The sequence below is a fragment of the Physeter macrocephalus genome, chromosome 2 (genome assembly GCF_002837175.3).
Source record: "Physeter macrocephalus isolate SW-GA chromosome 2, ASM283717v5, whole genome shotgun sequence".
Taxonomy (NCBI): Eukaryota; Metazoa; Chordata; class Mammalia; order Artiodactyla; family Physeteridae; genus Physeter; species Physeter macrocephalus.
In genome coordinates, this window is record NC_041215.1 from 16,498,561 (window position 1) to 16,517,246 (window position 18,686).

Consider the following 18,686-nt stretch of genomic DNA (forward strand, 5'->3'; position numbering starts at 1 on the left):
TAATTTTGGAATGAGGCTTACAAAGAACCCAAGGGGCTTCCCTGGTGGTGCAGTAGTTAAGAATCCACCTGCCAGCGCAGGGGACACGGGTTCAAGCCCTGGTCTGGGAAGATCCCACATGCCGTGGAGCAACTAAGCCCATGTGCCACAACTACTGAGCCTGCGCTCTAGAGCTCATGAGCCACAGCTACTGAAGCCCACGTGCCTAGAGCCCATGCTCCGCAACAAGAGAAGCCAACTACTTCTCCCCCGGACTCCTTGGCAGTCTGTCAGTGGGAGAGTTTCGTGGCCGTCCCCTCGCCTCCTCCAGCCCCACAGAACCCTACAAGTCTCAGTCATGCGTGAGTGCATCTCCATCCACGTTGGCCAGGCTGGTGTCCAGATCGGCAATGCCTGCTGGGAGCTCTACTGCCTGGAACACGGCATCCAGCCCAATGGCCAGATGCCAAGTGACAAGACTATTGGGGGAGGAGATGACTCCTTCAACACCTTCTTCAGTGAGACAGGTGCTGGCAAACACGTGCCCAGGGCAGTGTTTGTAGACCTGGAACCCACGGTCATTGGTGAGGTTCGCACTGGCACCTACCGCCAGCTCTTCCACCCTGAGCAGCTCATCACAGGCAAGGAAGATGCTGCCAATAACTATACCCGAGGTCACTAAACCATTGGCGAGATCATTGACCTCGTCTTGGACCGAATTTGGAAACTGGCTGACCAGTGCACAGGTCTTCAGGGCTTCTTGGTTTTCCACAGCTTTCTCTGGCGGGGGAACTGGTTCCGGGTTCACCTCCCTGCTGATGGAACATCTCTCTGTCGATTATGGCAAGAAGTCTAAGCTGGAGTTCTCCATTTACCCAGCCCCTCAGGTTTCCACAGCTGTAGTCGAGCCCTACAACTCCATCCTCACCACCCACACCACCCTGGAGCACTCTGATTGCGCCTTCATGGTAGACAACGAGGCCATCTATGACATCTGTCGTAGAAACCTCGATATTGAGCGCCCAACATACACTAATCTTAACCGCCTTATTAGCCAGATTGTGTCCTCCATCACTGCTTCCCTGAGGTTTGATGGAACCCTGAATGTTGATCAGACAGAATTCCAGACCAATCTGGTGCCCTATCCCCGCATCCACTTCCCTCTGGCCACATATGCCCGTTATCTCTGCTGAGAAAGCCTACCATGAACAGCTTACTGTAGCAGAGATCACCAATGCTTGCTTTGAGCCAGCCAACCAGATGGTGAAATGCGACCCTCGCCATGGTAAATACATGGCTTGCTGCCTGTTGTACCGTGGCGATGTGGTTCCCAAAGATGTCAGTGCTGCCACTGCCACCATCAAGACCAAGTGCAGCACCCAGTTTGTGGACTGGTGCCCCACTGGCTTCAAAGTTGGCATTAATTACCAGCCTCCCACTGTGGTACCTGGTGGAGACCTGGCCAAAGTACAGCGAGCTGTGTGCATGCTGAGTAACACCACAGCCATCGCTGAGGCCTGGGCTCTCCTGGACCACGAGTTTGACCTGATGTATGCCAAACGTGCCTTTGTTCACTGGTACGGGGGTGAGGACATGGAGGAAAGAGAGTTTTCTGAGGCCTGTGAGGACATGGCTGCCCTTGAGAAGGATTATGAGGAGGTCGGAGCCGATAGTGCTGAGGGAGAAGAGGAGGGTGAAGAATATTAACCTGTCTGCTGTGACTTTACACTCTTGTCTTGGGACTGTCTTATTTGTGTTCTGTGGGGCTGCCCACTGTGGCCCTATCTTGTCAATAAAAGTGATATTTCTGTTTTCAAAAAAAAAAAACCATACAATGAGAAGCTTGCACAACACAGCAAAGAGTACCCCCGGCTCGGCACAACTAAAGAAAACCCGCATGCAGCAACGAAGACCTAATGCAGCCAAAAATAAATAAATACATAAATACATAAATTTATTTTTAAAAAAAGAACCCAAGATTTCTATAGTTACCAATAAAGTATTCACCTGCGAGTATAAGCTCTCTATGTATTGCACATGAACCTGGCTGGAGTATTAGTTGGAGGCTGGCAATCTGCTGCCTCTTTATTTTGTTTTGAAAAGTTTGTTTCCCATTCCAGGGTCAGTTTGTTGAGATAAAATCACTAGTGATAATTGTGTGATAGGCTGATGTGCTCTTTGTGGGCTTAACTCCTCTAAGGCGTCACTCTAGAGTCATTCGGCTCTTTTACATGTCTTGGTCTCTCTCTCTCTGTCAGTCTAAAACTTCCATGGGTGCTCACAGCACCGGATGGCCAAAACCTTTGTGTGGGTCCCCAGATGAGCAGCTTTTTAATTAATGAGTGGGTTTCCCTATGGGACCCATGCAAGCTATGAGGACTTGCTTCCACTGTTCCCACAAGTTTCTCAGTTGCCTGAGAAAGACTTTGCTGGCCGGAAGGAGCTCTGTCCTTTTTTTCTTTGGATCTGAGAGCTCTCATGTAGTATTTTCACTTTTATTCTGACAAACTCTATTTAAGTAGCCACTTCAAGGGAAAATGACAGGCCAGTCTCCTACCTAATCACCTAGTCCAAAACCACTCAGTGTCTTCCAATTGTGTAAAATCTTCCCAGTGTCTCTCAACTGCGAGAAGAGGTAACCCAGGTACCTCTTCCTGAAACTAAGTTCAAGTAAAACCACTGCTCACAGTAAGGAGTTAATCCATCACTGAATCAACTTAGGATCATCAGCCAATAACGGGAGATCCAAGACCCAGGAGAGATTCGCCCAATCGTCTGGACTCATCAAGGAGGTGGAGGGGCACAAGGGGCCCCTGCTGGTACCAAGGCTCTGGATCCTCGCAGAGTTCAGGCGAACGAGAGAAGTCTGCTCTCGGTCCCTTCATGGCCATTAAAACCATGGACTGAAAGAAAAACATACAACATAAAAGTTGTAAGTTTTATTCGGGGACCTTACTGAGGACTATAGCCCAGGAGACAGCCTCTCAGTATGTATGAGTTTTTCGTTTTTTTTTTTTTTTGGTTGTGCCGATTCTTAGTTGCGGCATGTGGGATCCTGCACACAGGATCTTTTAGTTGCAGCATGCAGACTCTTAGTTGTGGCATGCATGAGGGATCTAGTTCCCCGACCAGGGATCGAACCTGGGCCCCCTGCATTGGGAGTGTGGAGTCTTAGCCACTGGACCACCAGGGAAGTTCCTATATGAATTTTTTTGCTGGAAAAAACATGTAGCCAAACATAAAGAGATTACTGCTAATCACAAAGAACAGACATCTCAAGTTACTGATTTTTGTGCTTTTCTATGTATGAGAAGATGTAAGAATCTACTGTCATTGAAAATTTTTCTTAGATATGCATCTTAACTATCTCAGGGCCAGTACATCCAAAGCACAGAATTGTTCCTGTTTTTTTTCCATCCTGCATTCCCTTCAGGGTGCACTGTTGGTGAGCGACTGCAGTGGCTAATGGCTTGACCCTTGTAGAGCTGGAATGGCCAGAAATATTTCTTTTCTTTACAGCCCTTTGTAATTTACACTGGGCCACATTAACTAACTGGGGAGTAACGCATGTGTGCGGTTCCACGTCAAGACAATTTGTAAGTGCCAAAGACTTAATTTAAATTTAACTTAGAGGGAGTTCCCTGGCGGTCCAGTGGTTAAGACTCGGGCTTTCACTGCCGTGGACCTGGGTTCGATCCCTGGTCAGGGAACTAAGATCCCACAAGCTGTACAGTGCGGCCAAAAAAATAAAATAAAATAAAAATTTAATTTATGACTCATTGGTTCAGTGTCCCTGGCTCAATAAGGGACATTTTAGGATAATGGGTGCTAGGACCATAAGGAAGTTAGGCAAGACAATAGCTCTCATGGTTAAGGCAAAAACATATCTACTGGCCCTCTATGTTATATTCAGTAACTGTCCTATGATTATTGGGAGTACCTTGCTTAAATTTAGTGCGACTCCCAGATAAAACTATAATTTGAGACCTTGTATTAATTAATTGCATAAGGGTTTGTGAATTAGTGCAGTACAGCAGATGGTAAAGTTAATTTAAAAACCATGTTGTAAGGGCTTCCCTGGTGGCGCAGTGGTTGAGAGTCCGCCTGCCGATGCAGGGGACACGGGTTCGTGCCCAGTCCGGGAAGATCCCACATGCCGTGGAGCGGCTGGGCCCGTGAGCCATGGCCGCTGAATCTGCGCGTCCGGAGCCTGTGCTCCACAATGGGAGAGGCCACAACAGTGAGAGGCCTGCGTACCGCAAAAAAAAAAAAAAAAACAAAAAAAAAAAACCATGTTGTAGAGGCCTGAAAGCCAAGCAGCACCCCTTTACCTTTTTTGTTGTACAAATTCTTTTAGAATATTTCAGATTTCCAATTGGGTCAAATTGTGGACCTTTGTTTTAGTATTTTTCCTTTTTTTCCTCCCTCTCTTCCTTCCCTATTCTGTTTTCTTCACCACTGGATATGCTTCGGTGGAGGGGGGTGACCTCTCTACCCTGGTATTTATAAATTTTTTCCTCCAGAGAGCCTCACATTAGTGCCATCAGAGTTAAGGACCTCTCCCGTGGGAGTTGTAGGGTTTAAAGATTGGCATTGCTGTGCTACAGGGATGCCATGGGTGTTTTCCCCTAGAGTCCCAAGAGCCAGAATCTTACCTTAGAGGCGGGGCAGTGGCAGCAGCAGAGGTACTGAAGAGTCCTGATGAGCCCGCTGGTGTTAAGAGTGTAGATTCAGCCTGCCACCTAAGGGCTGCCATTCCCCTTCTCACCTTGGTTTTCCTTTCTCTTTTTAAGGAACTGTTCTTTCAGGAGTGACCGGCCAATGGAGCCAGCTCTTACACAGAGTATACCCAACCCCCACATACCCTGTACTTTGAGGCCAAACTAGCACCACACTCAACAGATTCACTCTAAACACATGGATAGGTTCCCACCAAGACATCGACCCAGGACCACTTTAAGAAGGGCCCCAATCCCGTACTTGCTCCCAAACAACAAGAAATTATCTGAATCTAGAACTGGTGGGGTCAATAATACAACACAGGGCAGCACAGCTCACAGCACGAGCTCCCCGGCACCCAGCAGCCCACGGCACCGGCCGCCATCAGACAGTAGAGGAGGTGAGCGAGTCAGAGCAGGAGAAGACAGACCCCCACGGGTGGTGGTCATGTGTGGATGTAGTGTGCCCTCCGCCCACACACACACCAAGGGGGAAGGAAAAGGCTTATGAATCACATAATTGAGGTCTCAGGGAAGGGCCGGCCTCTCAAGCAGCACCGAATTGGCTTCAGAAAGCAAGGAAAGGAGCCTGGCCTGGGTGTTCACTGCGGTTAGGGCTGGGGCAATAGTTCCTGCACTGGCAGGGCCTGTGTGGCTGGAACCTCCTGCTCTAAAGGAGAGACCACTCAGGCTTCCTCATCAGTTTGCCCAGGTGGCGGCACAAGGGGAAGGAAAGGGAGGCTTAAGCTAGGGGCTGTCAAACATCAAAAAAAAAAAAAAAACCCAACAAGGACCTACTGTATAGCACAGGGAACTCTACCCAATATTCTGTGATAACCTATATGAAAAAAGAATCTAAAAAAGAATGAATATAGGTTTAACTGAATCACTTTGCTGTACACCTGAAACTAACACATTGTAAATCAACTGTACTCCAATAAAATTAAAATATTTTTAAAAATAATAAAAGAATAAGATCTAACGATTCAAAATATATACAAAAACTTTTTTTAAAAATGAGAACGGGGCTTCCCTGGTGGCGCAGTGGTTGAGAGTCCACCTGCCGATGCAGGGGACACAGGTTCATGCCCCGGTCCGGGAAGATCCCACATGCCGCGGAGCGGCTGGGCCCGTGAGCCATGGCCGCTGAGCCTGCGCGTCCGGAGCCTGTGCTCCGCAACGGGAGAGGCCACAACAGTGAGAGGCCCGCGTACGGCAAAAAAAAAAGATAACGACTCGTCATTACAAGGACAAAGGTGGCTCAAAAAACATGCATTTGCAACTGTCTCTTTTCATATAAAGAAACACTAACAGGATGCTCAAGAAATGATCAACACTGGTTATCTGGGGGTGGCTGAAGCAAGAGCACTGGAGGGACCAGGATTTTCCAGTGATGAGTCTACTTTAGACCTTCTTATCTTTCAAATTTTTGCTAACCTTCTATGCATTTTTTCTTAAGATTTTTTTTTGATATGGACCATTTTAAAAGTGTTTATTGAATTTGTTACAATATTGCTTCTGTTTTGGTTTTTTGGCCACAAGGCATGTGGGATCTTAGCTCGCTGACCAGGGATTGAACCTGCACCCCCTGCACTGGAAGGCAAAGTCTTAACCACTGGGCAGCCAGGGAAGTCCCCATGCATTTTTAATTTAAAATAAACTGAGTAATTTATAGAAACCATATTACCATTAAATAGTTTTTATTTATCTTGCTTTTTAAATTTGATTTTAAATTAATTTAATCTTAACTCTTCTACATAGGAAAACATCCAAAGATTTAATCCTTTACACACTAACAGTTATAAAACTGCAAATCATACAAAATGTTCATGAAATAAAATTTATATTTTAATGCAGGACAAGAAAATTTAAAGATATTCTCTCTGCCCATTTGGGCTACTCCCCCCCTTTTATGTGCAGTGTGCCTCTCCGTTCTACATTGACCAGATCTCCTCAAAGACAGGAATGCCTGCTTGACCATAAAGAACAATTTTCTTCTGATTCCAACAATTTTCTTCTGATTCCAGTAAGGATACGCCTTAAAAGATAACATTCCTCTCTCAGTCCTATAAGGGGTCATGGTGACCCATCACCTTGTGCATGCCGATCTGGACTATGTAAAATGTCAATATGTCATTTTGATGTATATACTTCTTTGCCTCAGAAACGTAGATAACTGTGCTTGGACTTCTAATAGGCTGAACAGTCCTCTGAGCTTTCTGAAAGACTGTCTCCTGCATATGAATCCTTGGGTTGGCTTGAATAAAATTCTCTATTTCTTTCTTAGATTAAGTATTGATTAATTTTTCACCAACATTCGCTTGGTGTATTACACCAAGCAGGATATCAAAGACATCCACCAGGGGATACCTGGAGTCTACTCCAAACTGGTACCTGGTACCAGCCTGGACCCTTTGAGCCCCGCCAGCTTCTCAGTACTCCTCAGGTGCTCTGCTGAGCCCTGATATCCAGATCTCATTCCTTTAAGTGACAGTCCTAAAATTTTATTTGAGCTGTTTTTACTTGAGACTTGGTATCTTAAGGGGCACTGGTGCATTTTCATAGGTAGGTGTCTAGGGCAGCAGTCCCCAACCTTTTTGGCACCAGGGACCAGTTTCGTGGAAGACAATTTTTCCGTGGATGGGGGTGGGGGAGGATAGTTTGGGGATGATTCAAGCACATTACATTTATTGTGCACTTTATTTCTATTATTATTACATTGTAATATGTAATGAAATAATTATACAACTCACCGTCATGCTGACAGGAGGCGGAGCTCAGGCAGTAATGTGAGCGATGGGGAGCGGTTGTAAATACAGATGAAGCTTCGCTCACTCGCCCGCCGCTCACCTCCTGCTGTGCGGCCTGGGTCCTAACAGGCCACGGACAGGTACCGGTTCATGGCCTGGGGGTTGGGGACCCCTGATCTGGGGGGATCAGGGTAGGAGACACAGGGAAACATAGGTGGCTAGTTTTTGTTAGTTTGGTTAAATTGAAAAACAAGCTGATATGCGGTTTGAAGAAACTGCCAGTGAAATGAAAGACTGAATTACTCAGCTCTGAGGAAAAGGGACACTTTCTCCTTCTGGCCAGAAGGTGTCCTCAGGCGTCTGAGAACCTAGGGGAAGTATCTTGAGTATTAATCCCCATGAAGTGCAGCAGTCCCACAGGGAACCGCTCTACAACCATTAAATAAATTTTGCTCATCCGGGGATGCATGATATAAAGGCTGATCACCTAGTGCTCTCAGCACCCGTGGCAGTTTTAGACTGTTGGAGGGAGAAACCAAGACATGTAAGAGCTGAACCGAGTCAAGGGTAACGCTTTGGGGAGCTGGACTTAGAAGCAGCATACATCTGATTCATCACACTGTCCTCACAGAGTTGTTCATATCACATCTGAATTAGGCTACCAAATCAAGAAGGGGGGATCATGCCTCAAAGGCCAAAGAGCTCCTTGACAGACAGCCACCCATGGGAACCCCAGATACGTTTATGTATAACACCTATGGAACTGACACTTGCAAGTATTTAACTAAATGGCAAGGTCTGACCAACGATAACTTCTCCCTAAGATGGCCCAAATGGGGCACTTTTGATTTACCTAAATTGGTGTATTTGTGCACTCAATTAGAAAAAGCTAACTATAAGATCAAACAGCCAGAATGGGAAGCATATTTTAATTGGTACCTAGAAACCTCAAAATGAGGGAATGATAGAATGGCTTCATTACAAGACACAAACCAAAAATTATTAGAAATAATTTTTAGCTAAATTAGAAAAGACCTCAGAAGCCATTGCTTCTCCTCCTCCTTTCCCTCCTTCCCTTTCAGATTCTTTGTATCCTCTTCTTTCTGAGTTCCTCTGTCCTGACCTCCCTACTCTTCCACCTCTAATTTCAAAGGAAGAACCTATTGAGTCTAACAAAAAGGATCAAGACAGCCCTAAAATAATAGCTGCCCCCTTTAAGGAGAAACCCACAGATAGAGGGGAACCTGATCTTATCCATATCCCTTAGACTAGGACAGAACTTAACTGAGGAATTTCCAGATCCTTTATAAGATCCTTTGCTTGGGTTTTGCTACAGAATTTGATCTTACAGTAAGAACTTACAAGCCTGAATATTCAAACTTGTACCAGCTTGTACATTTACTGGTCTCTGAAAGTAAAGCAAAAGAATGGCTTCAAGAGGGCTTCCCTGGTGGCGCAGTGGTTGAGAATCTGCCTGCCAATGCAGGGGACACAGGTTCGAGCCCTGGTCTGGGAAGATCCCACATGCCGCGGAGCAGCTAGGCCCGTGAGCCACAACTACTGAGCCTGCGTGTCTGGAACGTGTGCTCCGCAACAAGAGAGGCCGCGATAGTGAGAGGCCCGTGCACCACGATGAAGAGTGGTCCCCGCTTGCCGCAACTAGAGAAAGTCCTCGCACAGAAACGAAGACCCAACACAACCAAAAATAAATTAATTAATTAATTTTAAAAAAAAGAATGGCTTCAAGAAATAAACTGGAAAATGCCTGTGGAAGAGCTTCATAAACATGAGGTGGCAGATCACCAGAAATGTAGAGAAATTGCCCACAATCTGTATCAGGCTACATGAAAATCTTCCCAAAAGAAATAGGTTGGGCAAAAATCCATCAATGCAAAGGTCAAGAGACACTATTATTTCAAAAGATTTGAAAAGACATTTCAAACAACACTCTGGCATGACTCCAGAGAGTTTTCTGGACCATGAGAATGATCCAGTATTACATTCTATTTTTTTTTTAAGAACACAGCCAAAAATAAATTAATTAATTAATTTTAAAAAAAAGAATGGCTTCAAGAAATAAACTGGAAAATGCCTGTGGAAGAGCTTCATAAACATGAGGTGGCAGATCACCAGAAATGTAGAGAAATTGCCCACAATCTGTATCAGGCTACATGAAAATCTTCCCAAAAGAAATAGGTTGGGCAAAAATCCATCAATGCAAAGGTCAAGAGACACTATTATTTCAAAAGATTTGAAAAGACATTTCAAACAACACTCTGGCATGACTCCAGAGAGTTTTCTGGACCATGAGAATGATCCAGTATTACATTCTATTTTTTTTTTAAGAAGGATTAGATGAAGAATTGACGTGACTGTTTAAAAGATATGAACTTGATTGGGCTACTCTGCATTTTAATGCGCTTGTCACTGTTGGTGACAAACTCTCCAAAACCTTACAGAAATGAGAAAAAGAAAGCTGCCAAGGTTATGAACAGCAGTTCAGGGGTGCCTTGAAACCACCTGGGCCAAATTTCAGTCAGTTTTGAAAAAAACTGCACCCGTTTTTATTGCCAAAAACCTGGGCATTTTAAAAGAGACTGCCAGGGACTTCCCTGGTGGCGCAGTGGTTGAGAACCCGCCTGCCAATGCAGGGGATATGGGTTCGAGCCCTGGTCTAGGAAGATCCCACATGCCGCAGAGCAACTAGGCCCGTGAGCCACAACTACTGAGCCTGCGCGTCTGGAACGTGTGCTCCGCAATAAGAGAGGCCTTGATAGTGAGAGGCCCGCGCACTGAGATGAGGAGTGGCCCCCGCTTGCCGCAACTAGAGAAAGCCCTCACACAGAAACAAAGACCCAACACAGCAAAAATAAATAAATTAATTAATTTTTTAAAAAAAGAGACTGCCACAGGTTTAAATTAGATTTAGAACACGGTAAGATTAATAAAGAACAGGGCTGCTCTAAGGATTATGAGAGGGCATTCCCCCTCCTCCTCACAAACACCTTAGGGGAAACTGAAATAACACTCAGAGGGGAGACTTCTAAGGCCCTTGTAGACACGGGGGCTACCTTATCCATTCTCAACCCTACCCTCATTCATTGCCCTCTCCCCCAAGAGTAAACAGTCAATTCATATGACAGGTGTTTCTAATTTACCTGTGCGAGTTTTAAAATCAGAAACCGTAACTTTTCAGTTAGGAACTAATCACAGGAAGACATGTGGTCCTTTTGGTGAAATGTGCTCCAACTCATTTGATAGGATGAGACCTTTTAGAGGCATATAATGCCCATATTGCCTGAAGGGCAAAAGGATTTTAGAGTTAGTAAACTTAGATGCAGACCAGAACATCATTACCGAGAAGTGGATGGCTGTGAAAACAAAAGTTCAGACAGATAAGGGGAAATTAACGATTCACTGTTACAAGCGCCTGAGGAATTATGGTCATCCTCCTCCTCAGACATAGGGAAAATCAAGTCAGGCACTCCCATTAAAATAACTATTGATAGTCCCAAGCCTCTACCCAGTATTTGACAGTACCCATTTAGACTAGAGGCATTCCTGTCATTCAGGAATTCCTTGAGAACGGACTTACAATTCCTTGTACCAGTCCTCGCAATACCCCCCTTTTGCTGGTAAGAAAGCCAAATGTAAAAGGCTGGAGGTTTTTCAGGACCTGAGACCTATAAATAAGACCGTGATCCCTCGCCACTCTGTGGTTCCTAATCCTCACACTCTGCTCTCAGCCATTCCAGAAGACACCTATTATTTTTCAGTAATAGACCTATGCAGTGTGTTATTTAATACTGGAAAAGGAAAACCAACACCTTTTTGCCTTTACATGGGAAGATCATCAGTATACCTGGACTGTTATGCCACAATGCTATACTAAAAGCCCTACTTATTTTTCTCAAACACTTAAAGCTGATTTGGCTGATGTACACTTTGCTAATGACTGTTTTAATTCAATATGTAGACGATTTGCTTTTGTGGTCTAGAGCTGGACAGAGACACTGTTCATCTGTTACAACAGTTAGCCTCTAAGGGGCATAAGGTGTCCAGAGGAGAACTGTTAATTGACTCTGAAAGAATCAAGGGAGTCCTGGCTTTCTCGCTTCCCAGAACAAAGAAACAGCTGAGAGGATTTCTAGGTCTGACCGGATATTGTAGGAATTGGGTATCTAATTTTTCCTTCATGGTCCAATCCCTCTATGTGTTACTTAAGTCTAACTGACCAGACCCAACTGAATGCACAACAGAAGAAAACGTTACAGATTCCTTAAGATCTGCATCGACTCAGGCTTTGGAATTAGGCCATCCGAATCATAAATTACCATTTTTTTCGGTTTGTGCATGAAGATAAAGGAAACGCCCTAGGTGTGTTAACTCAGAGGCATGGTGACAGGCATCAACCCACAGGATATCATAGTCAGCAGCTAGATTCAGTGGTGAAAGGGCTCCCACCCTTCATGAGGGCTCTTTCAACGACAGCGCTCTTGTGCAAAGCTAGGGAAGAACTTATAATGGGGTCTCCTTTAACTACCTATGTTCCACACTCAGTTGAAATGCTTTTGAATTCTCATCACGCTCAGTACTATGCTGTGAGTCAACTCTCCTCTTATGAGGTACTGTTGCTTTCTTCACCTAATATTACTTTGGCTCAATGTAGTTATCCTAACCCTGCAACTTTACTTCCAGCAACCCAGGATGATAATGACCACGACTGCATTATGCTAACATTATCTTCTTATGCCTAGGAATGACATACAAGAAATTCCTGTTGATAATGCTAACCTAATTTGGTTTACAGATGGATTTTACTTAGAGGATGTAAAGGGACATTACCTAGCTAGATATGCAGTAATATCCACTGTGGACATAATTGAAAGCTCTTATTTACCAGATGCAAAGTTGGCACAACAAGCTGAACTAATTGCTCTAACCAGAGCTTGCCAGCTAGCTTAGGATCAAGCAGCAAATATTTATACTGATAGCTACTATGCTTTAGGAGTATCTCATGATTTTGGAATGCTCTGGAAGTGAAGGGGATTTCTTACTTCCTCAGGCCAACACATAAAGAATGGGAGATAGTGTCAGAATTATTAGACTCTATACAATTACCTAAACAACTGGCAATTATTAAAATACCTGGACATTTCAAATTTGATTCAATAAAGGCAAAGGGGAATTAATTCACTGACATAGCAGCTAGATGAGATACTTTAAGTTCCATTTCTGTCCAACTTCAAGGATGTCTGCTGCTCAAACCCAATGTAACTGTTAAGAAACTTCTACAGGCTCAAAAATTAGTACCAGAAGATGAAAAACAAAAATGGAAAAAGAAAGGAGGATTCTTTGATCCCACCTCACAAGTATGGTTCGGACCAAATAAGAGACCTATAGTGCCTATAGGGGCTCAGTTACCCTTACTCCAGCATGTGCATTCCCTGACCCATTTGGCTCCTGAAAAAAAATTTTTGGGGGAAACAGTATATCTGGAAGCTCTCCCCTATGGTAGCCCACAAGACATATGCCCGGTGCACTATATGCCCTAAATATAATCCCAGAAAACAACTCCATGAGTCACAAGGTCATTTTCCTCTTCGCAAAGGACCCCTGGAGTTATGGCAATTAGACTTTGTCCAAATGCCACCATCTCAAGGATACACATATATTTTGGTAATGATCTGTGTGTTTTCACACTGGGTTGAAGCTTTTCCCTGAAGGAAAGCAACAGATTTAACAGTATAATGCTATTAGAAAAAATAATTCCTGGGACTTCCCTGGTGGCGCAGTGGTTAAGAATCTGCCTGCCAATGCAGGGGACACGGGTTCGAGCCCTGGTCTGGGAAGACCCCACATGCTGCAGAGCAACTAAGCCCATGCGCCACAACTACTGAGCCTGAGCTCTAGAGCCCGCAAGCCACAACTACTGAGCCCTGGCGCCACAACTACTGAAGCCTGTGCACTCTAGAGCCCGTGTGCTGCAACAACTGAGCCCGAGTGCTGCAACTACTGAAGCCCATGCGCCTAGAGCCCTGCTCCGCAACAAGAGAAGTCACCACAATGAGAAGCCCACTCACTGCAACCAAGAGTAGCCCCCGCTAGCAGCAACTAGAGAAGGCCTGCGCACAGCAACGAAGACCCAATGCAGCCAAAAATAAATAAATTAATAAATTTTTTAAAAAAAACAAACACTAAGTGGGACCCTCTTACATGGCCAATTAGTGACACCTGTTCTGAACCCAGCCATAAATATTCGTTTTCACTAGATGTTACTCAGTCCCAACCAGAACGACGTGCTAGAGTTAAACCTAAAAAGGTAACTACCCATCTCTTTGGTGGTGTTATCCCCCAGTTAGGGGATGGATTTATTTGCCAATCCCAGGATATGGCCACATAAATATGAGGGCCCCTCTTTGCTGGGAGTAAACCAGGTTTACCAAAGATAATCAACCTAATGGCATTCATAAATTAGGGTGAATACCACCTGAAAATTGGCAACATACTATAACTTTAAGAACCAGTAATTCAGGTGGGAGGGGAAGGGAGATGAATTGGGAGACTGGGATTGATATATATACACTATCGATACTACATATAAAATATATAACTAATGAGAACCTACTGTATAGCACAGGAAACTCTACTCAGTGCTCTATGGTGACCTAAATGGGAAGGAAATCAAAAATAGAGGGGATATATGTATGTGTATAGCTGATTCACTTTTCTGTACAGTAGAAACTAACACAACATTGTAAAGCAACTATACTCCAATAAAAATTAATTAAAAAAAAAAAAAGAACCAGTGATTTGGGACTTCCCTGGTGGTCCAGCAGTTGGGACACCGAGCTTCCACTGCAAGGGGTGCAGGTTCGATCCTGCATGCTGCATGGCGTGGCCAAAAAAAAAAAACAAAAACAAACAGTGGTTGGTTTGGAACTGACTGGTTGAGACAGCCTAGAATATATTGGGTGGCTCTTAATGAAACCCAATGGATCTGTGGAACAAATTTATGGTCTTGGCTTCCCCCAGGTTGGCTAGAAAAATGCATAATTGGTTTCCCTTGGGCCCAGGGTCAACTACAGGTAACCTTAGAAACAACCCCTGCCAATCTGCCTTTAATGTGAGCACACTGGATTCAATCAGCTTTCCACTGGTATGATCATTTGGCTGAGATATTTGTTCCTTCACTTGGAGTAGAAAATGTTATTACTCACATAAAGGCTTTAACAAAATTTACCCAGCAAGCCTTGAATAATAGCAATCAAGCTATTAGTGTGCTCAATTCAGAAGTTTCCACGATGAAAAAAGTCCTACAGAATCGTATGGCTCTCGATATTTTAACTGCTTCCAAATGGGAAACTTGTGCTATAATACATCCTGAATGCTGTGTTTTTACACCTGATGAGTTTTCTAACATAACCCACCTTATAACACATATGAAGAATCAAATTTCTGCTCTGAATGATCCTCTTCCCAGTTTAGGGGAAATACTAGGAAATGGTTTGGTTCTGGAGGATCTTGGCTTAAATCTTTACTGATGACATTGTTACTCCTATTGGCGATTTTGATTACCGTTTGAGTGACTTAGAAAGTGATTGTTTCTTGCCTTTTGTGCTGTGTTATCACCTACTCCTACTAAGATAATGATATCTAAACAACTTGAAACTACTGATCACATCTTTACTTCTCTATAAAATAATGGATGTGCACAATGCACATGCATGGTAAAATAGCCCAAGTCCTAGTGGGCAACTTTTCAGTGTGACAAAACCAGGGAGGGGAAGTGCTGACAGGACAGATTAGCCATGAAAGTTTCCCAAGAGGAACTTCCAACCACAGGACTTCCCATAGGGAAGATCTCGGATGTCGGGCACAAGGATTTCATGTAATGTAGTTCCAGGTGGTTATTCTCAGCTTTCTCTCATGTAAAATATCCACAGACAAGAAATAACTCTTTTAAAAAGCTGTCCTTGGCTCTGTGGTAAAATGATAATTAAAATACTGCATCTATGGGACTTCCCTGGTGGTGCAGTGGTTAGGAATCCGCCTGCCAATGCAGGGGACACGGGTTTGATCCCTGGTCCAGGAAGATCCTACATGCTGCAGAGCAACTAAGCCCGTGCACCACAACTACTGAAGCCCGCGCACTCTAGGGCCCATGTGCCGCAACTACTGTAGACAGCAAGCCTAGAGTCCGGCTCCGCCAACAAGAGAAGCCACCGCAACGAGAAGCCCGTGAACCGCAATGAAGAGTAGTCCCCGCTCGCCGCAACTCGAGAAAGCCCGCACGCAGCAACGAAGACCCAACGCAGCCAAAAAAAAATAGTATAAATTTCAAAAGATACATGCACCCCAATGTTCACTGCAGAACTGTCTACAATAGCCAGGACATGGAAGCAACCTAAACATCCATCCACAGAGAAATGGATACAGAAGATGCGATACATACATACAACGGAATATTACTCAGCCATAAGAATGAAATAACGCCATTTGCAGCAACATGGATGGACCTAGAGATTGTCATACTTAGTGAAGTAAGTCAGACAGAGAAAAATAAATATATGATATCAGTTATATATGGAATCTAAAAAATGGTACAAATGAACTTATTTACAAAACAGAGAGTCACAGATGTAGAAAATAAACTTACGGTTACCAAGGGGGAAGGGGGAAAGGGATAAATTGGGAGACTGGGATTGACATATACACTCTATTATACATAAAATAGATAATAAGGACCTACTATATAGCACAGGGAACTCTACTCAATACTCTGTAATGACCTATATGGGAAAAGAAACTTAAAAAGAGTGTATATATGTATAACTGATTCACCTTGCTGTACAGCAGAAACACAACATTGTAAATCAACTATACTCCAATAAAATTTTTTTAATTTAATAAATAAATAAATAGGACAAGAGCCCCCATACAGTCCTAGATACTATCCCAACATAATCCCCTGGGTACACAATTTCCAGATATTAAAGTTGTGCAACTTTTGACAAAATAATAATAATAAAATAAAATACTGCGTCTCTTTGAAATGCACCATAGAAGACAAATAGTTGATAATGATGCCATGACCGGAGGACGGATGCATGCGTTTCAAACTGTGGGATGGGATCTGGACATTCAGGCACTAACTGTCAGTCCTCGGAAGAACAAGATTTGGGGGATAGGGTCGTAGATTTGAGCCCTGCTTCCCAAACATCCGGAAAACTCAGGAGAAAACGGAACTGGGGACCGCCCCCCCAAAACCACAGCTCCTCCCACGCACGAACCACGAAAACTGAGTCAGGATTGTCCCTTGTTGACCATCCTCGTGGTCACCGCACAATCTGGGGCAAACGACGGGCTGTGGACGCAGAGCTGCCCAGAAAGGCTCCGGTCCTGGAACCGAAGTTGCTGCCCGCAGTGACGGGACCAGACGCCCGGGGTCCCGACTGCCGGCCCCGCCCCCAGGCTGCAAGCCAGAGGGGACTGACGTCTGAGCGGCGCCGGAGGCGGACTCGGCTCCGCAAACTCTGGGGTTGACCGAGGGGAGGCCCGGGTTCCGCCATGGCCAGTTTCGTCCAGCTCTTGTCTCTGGACGCCCAGTCTCGCGCACTCACCATTTCCCGGCTTCCGGCGTCCCCCGGAGTCGCCACGACGGCTCCCATGGCGGCTCCCGCGGCTGGTGAAGGTAACAACGCGACAGGCGAAACGGCAGAGCCACACGGAGCCCTCCGGGGTAGAGAAAACGCCAAGCCATAAACTGCATGATCTGAGAGAGTAGGAACGTCCACGCCGTTTACGGAGCGTCGCCCCCACTTACCTTCCCCAGCGGCGTCCCTGATTGGACAGTTCTTAAGGCTCCGCCCCTACGTGCCGAAGTATCTGTGGGCTTGTCTGTTGCCACCAGAGATACTGGTATTTAACCAGAACTGGTCCTGGACCCCTGGTCGGACACTGCAGCTCCTTTTGAAAGCGGGAAGCAAGTGTGATGGAGAAACGCCCTCGGCCAGGGCAAGAGGAGCCCCCAGGTCAGGTAGACTAGAACAGGAGCGCCTTATATCCTACCAGAGTCAAGGTCTTGGGATAATGCTTCGAGGCCATTCATGGAACTGTGACCCCTGTTTACAAGCACACTTAAAAATTACCTGACGAGGGACTTCCCTCGTGGCGCACTGGTTAAGAATCCGCCTGCCAGTGCAGGGGACACGGTTTCCATCCCTGGTCCAGGAAGATCCCACATGCCGCGGAGCAACTAAGCCCATGCACCACAAGTACCTAAGCTCTAGAGTCTATGCGCCACAACTACCGAGCCTGTGCACCACAATACTGAAGCCGGCACGCCTAGAGCCGGAGCTCCACAACAAGAGAAGCCACTGCAATGAGAAGCCCGCGCACCGCAATGAAGGGTAGCCCCTGAGTGCTGCAACTAGAGAAAACCCACACGCAGCGACGAAGACCCAACGCAGCCAAAAATAAATAAATTTTAAAAAAAAAGAATAGTCAAGAAAAATTTATTTTTTTTTTTGCGGTACGCGGGCCTCTCACTGTTGTGGCCTCTCCCGTTGCGGAGCACAGGCCCAGACGCGCAGGCTCAGTGGCCATGGCTCACGGGCCCAGCCGCTCCGCGGCATGTGGAATCTTCCCGGACCGGGGCACGAACCCGTGTCCCCTGCATCGGCAGGCGGACTCTCAACCACTGCGCCACCAGGGAAGCCCCCAAGAAAAAAAATTTTTTTTAATTACCTGACCATATGTAATAGAGGCTGGCTCCATTTGCATCCCTGACTGTTGACAGCGCTGAGGCATCCACTCATTCCTTCCCCACTCCCACACATTTGTTACTTTAAAGATCCCGAGGTCTCGAGAGAAGTTGGCTCTGGTGGGAAGTGTGAACACACAGCCCTAGCCTGAGCATAGGGACTCCTCTCAGACCAACCACAAGCTATGAGATGTGCTCAATAAAACTTTCAAGAGTACATTTTACACTGGAAGAAAATTTATATCTGTTTTTTAGTGTTTCTCTAGAGAACTTTGAAATGCAAACAGGTATAATATCCATAAGGCAATCGAATTCTTATTTTTACTGATATAAAAAAATAAATAAAAGGTTATTTAAATTGGGATGTACCTGGAAACTTTTTTTTTAATTCATTTTTGGCTGTGTGGGGTCTTAGTTGCAGCGGACTGTCTAGTTGAGGCGCCTGGGCTTAGTTGCTCCGTGGCATGTGGATCT

General features: G+C 45.2%; 1 pseudogene; it reads left to right on the forward strand.

The window, feature by feature from the left end:
• Nucleotides 1–243: 243 nt before the first annotated feature.
• Nucleotides 244–1,707, forward strand: LOC102987846 (tubulin alpha-1C chain-like; annotated as a pseudogene).
• The last annotated feature ends 16,979 nt before the right edge of the window (nt 1,708–18,686 follow it).